This window comes from Vulpes lagopus, chromosome 3 (genome assembly GCF_018345385.1).
Source record: "Vulpes lagopus strain Blue_001 chromosome 3, ASM1834538v1, whole genome shotgun sequence".
Classification (NCBI taxonomy): domain Eukaryota; kingdom Metazoa; phylum Chordata; class Mammalia; order Carnivora; family Canidae; genus Vulpes; species Vulpes lagopus.
The window spans coordinates 8,219,149-8,223,335 of NC_054826.1; the positions used below are offsets into that span (position 1 = coordinate 8,219,149).

A 4,187-nucleotide genomic window follows, 5' to 3' on the forward strand; every position below is an offset into this window, starting at 1 on the left:
AGTCTTTCCAAATCTGAATGTATGCAGAACCTTAGTCCTATGTCAGATTTTTTTAAATGTATGTTATATTCAAATTAATGACATACGATTATTTTAATAATTCTCATTTATTTTTTTTAAGATTTTATTTATTTATTCATGAGAGACACAGGGAGAGAGGCAGAGACACAGGCAGAGGGAGATGCAGGCTCCATGAAGGAAGCCCAATTGAGACTGATCCCGGACTCTGGGATCACGCCCTGAGCCAAAGGCAAACACTCAACCACTAAGCTACCCAGGCATCCCTCATTTATTATTTTATATATAAAAATGATGAATGTGTTCAGCAAACATTCAAGTAGTTTATTCACTTTTATTCCTTAAGCAGATGGAGTTGAAAGTTAATCAACACTTAGAAAAATTATGTCTCCGTGTGTAAAAATCAGTTCCGTAGAAAACAACATCGTAGAGGACAGCCTCGTTTCAATTACTGTGCAATAACCAAGATCTCTGAGAAGGTGCAAGTAATGAATCAAAATTAAGGGTATAACCATAAAATGGAATGACTAACACCAGAGGAAAAGATCATTCAAACTGAGTGAATATGATCTTGGATGGATTATCTGTTCAATGGTTGTCAAGGGAAAACATGATGGTTAGAAAAATAAGAAAAGAGAAATAGTTGGGAGTCCTGGGGGTTGCTGTTGGACTCTATGCTTGAGGAAGTGTCTAAGCCTTCCTCAGCTGCCAGAGGAACCCCTTGGCCATAGTATTAATAATGTCTTTGAGTGGATCAATTGTGTGCTCCAGGTCTAGTACTTTACAAGAAATCTGGAAAACTTATATTCTTGGGTTTGGACAATGCAGGAAAAACCACTCTTCTACACATATTCAATGATGACCAACTGGGTCAACATATTTCAACATTAGATCTGACATCAGAAGAGCTGACAATTGCCAGAAATGACTTTTACAACTTTTGACCTTGGTAGGCAGAGGAGCAAGCAAGTTGGGTTTGGAAAAATTATCTCCCAGCAATTAATGATATTGTCTTTCTGGCAGATTCGGTAGATCATCTTCCACTCATGGAAACCAGATTTGAGCTAAATGCTTTAATGACCAATGAAACAACATCTAATGTGCCAATCCTTATCTTGGGCAACAAAAACAACAAAACTGATGCAGTCAGGGAAGACAACTCCAAGAGATATTTGAGTTTTAGGGATAGACCACGGGAAAAGGGAATGTGACCCTGTAGGAGCTGAATGCTCTCCCCATGGAAATGTCACATGCAGTGTGCTCAAGAGACAAGGCTATGACAAGGACTTCTGCTGGCTTTCCCAGGATATTGTTTGATGTTTGGACATTGAAAACAAAAGAGTTTTAATTCTCTGGACTGATCCTTAAAAAAAAAAAAAAAAAGGAGAATAAAAAGAAAAAAAGAAAGAAGAAAAAATAAGAAAAGAAATGAAGACTGTGAAAAATAAGTTACAACTATAAATAATGGGGGAAATAACCTGGGATTAATAGGTGACAGAGGAATGCCAAGTTTAACCTCTATTCTATAACCACAATTTCCAAAGATCTTATTTTTATTTTTAGGTATTGTTATTATTATTGAAAGAAAACTTATGCAGCACTAGAATTGTTTTACAACAGCTTTTTCATTCTCAGGTTCTCTGACTCATTCCTAGTTAATTAGTTTTACCTTCTGTTAGATTTTTAGATTTTGTCTATTTTTAAAGTATCCATAAAAAACAGAATTCTAGATAGGTGGTTACTTGTTTTTTTTTTTTTTTTTTTCATATCATTGGAAATAACTTTTTCGGTCTGAATCCTGGTTACCATGGTTGCTATAGAAGGTCAATAGTCAATTTAATTCTTCCTCCTACAAAATTAGTCTTCTCTCCCCAACCCCACCTATTTCCATCACAATAGTTATTGTAGTCTGGAGTTTTATTATGCTGTGTCTAAGAATGAATTTATTTATATTTATTCTGTTTTGGATTTGCTGGCTTCTTGGAATTATAAGTTCGTGTCTTTAAACAATTCTGGAAAATCCTCAGACGTTGTCTCTATGTTCTGCCTCCAACCTACCTCTTGACTTAATAGAGTTTCAATTAAATATTTGTTAGACTTTTGCTCGAACCTCTATAACTCTTTTTTTTTTAAATATTTTTTTTTAATTTATTCATTTGACGCAGAGAGAGAGAGAGAGCGAGCATGATCAGGGGAAAGTGAAGAGGAAATGGGAGAAGCAGACTCTAGGCAGAGCATGGAACCTGATGCAGAGCTCAATCCCATGACCCTGGGATGATGACCTGAGCTGAAGACAGATGCTTAACTGAGCCACCCAGACACCCAACCTACTATGACTCTTAATGAGTTTTCTGTATTTCATGGTTTTATGTTCTTCCAAACTGCAAACTGACATTTACTTTTTAAATTTTCTCTCTCTAGCTGAATTTAATTTACTGTTAAAATCATTTTTTTAAGTTGGCTTATTTAATTTTTAATCTGTAGATCTTTATTGTAATCTTGGTTTTTCTTTCTGTTTTTTTGTCTTTGTTCTTTAGTGAATCCTTTTCCCTGGCTACAGTTTCAAGCTGGTATTTAAAAAATAATCCCAGAGCACCAGGGTGGTTTAGTCAGTTAAGTGTCCTAGTGTCTGTTTCAGATTAGGTCACAATCTCAGTCATGAGGTGGAGCCCTATGGGGGGCTCCATGCTCAGCTCAGAGTGTGTTTCTCCCCCTTCCACTTCTTTCCCCTCCTCTAAAATAAATAAATAAATAAACAAATAAATAAATAAATAAACAAATTTTCCCCCCAAAATTTAATCCTGATAAACACTATGTTTTATTCCTATTCCCATTAATGATACTTTCTTTCCTAAGAGTTAGGTTAATATTAATTATATACTGATTATGCAGTTACTAAGAATAAACAATCTTTTGAATTAATCTTAGAGGTGAACTAAATGTGATTTCTTCCAGGGAGTCTCTGATAGGTTCTGTGAGGCATTTATGGTTGCTGCAAGTTATACTAAAAGTGAATTCATAATAGATCATAGACCTAAATATAAAATATAAAACTATAAGACTTATGGAAAAAGAAATAGGAGACATTGCTTCGACCTTAGATTTGAAGATGAATTTTTACATATAACACAAGAGTACAGTGTATTAAAAAACTAATAAATATACTTTGTTAACAGTTTCTTGATACAAGATACAAACCATGGATAGGAAGAAAACATTTACAAATCACATATTTGATTAAGAGCATTTTTCCTGGATATAGAAAGAACACTTAAAAGTCAAGAGCACAAAAAAAAAAAAAGTCAAGAGCAAGAAAATTTACTACCTAGTACAAAAATGAATAAATGATATCAATAGACACTTCACCAAAGATTATAGATCACAAATATGCATATATAAAGATCCTCAACATCATTTGTCACTAGGGAATTGTAAATTTAAAAAATGAGATATCTTTGTGCATTATAGAATGGTTCCAAAAAAAAACACCCGATAATATAAAATGTTGGCAAGTATTATTCATGACTGGTTGGAATTAAAAATTGTAGTGACTTTGGAAGCATCGTTTAGCAATTTGTTATAAAGTTAAACATAGATTTACCACATAACATGACAGTCATGCTCCTAGATAGTTAAATGAAAACTTACCTGTGTACAAAACCCTGCTTGTTCATGCTTATAGGAACTTTGTCCGTTTATAATCACAATGAACTGAAAGCAATCAAGATGTTTTTCCACAGATGAATGGATATGCAAACTGTATTGCAATCATACAATAGACTAAGTATTTAAGGGTAAAACAAGAACATTGATTTATGCAATGTCAACGATCTTGGAAGAGACAAGCAGTTTAAAGGGTTTCTACTTTGCCTTTTGTCCTCCTTTTACATTCCTGACAAATATAAGGAAAGTAATGTGAAGATTGTTCTGCATGCTAAGAATATTAATCAAATTATGAACTCAAAAACCAAGGTAGTGAGCTCGTGGTGGGTCTATACATTCATTAGATCCACTATCAGATGAGCTTGAAACAGCCTAAGTTAATTATGATTTTCATATACCCCCTTTACAAGAGCAGGGCATGGTGGTGGTCTGGATCATTTAATATCACTCTTAGCTCAGATTATGTTCCTTTAGCTCTTGTGAGATATAGAAATACTCCTTTGTGT

The 4,187-nt window shown here is 34.1% G+C and overlaps 1 pseudogene; it reads left to right on the forward strand.

The window, feature by feature from the left end:
- Positions 1-609: 609 nt before the first annotated feature.
- Positions 610-1,335, forward strand: LOC121486575 (annotated as a pseudogene).
- Positions 1,336-4,187: the final 2,852 nt, after the last annotated feature.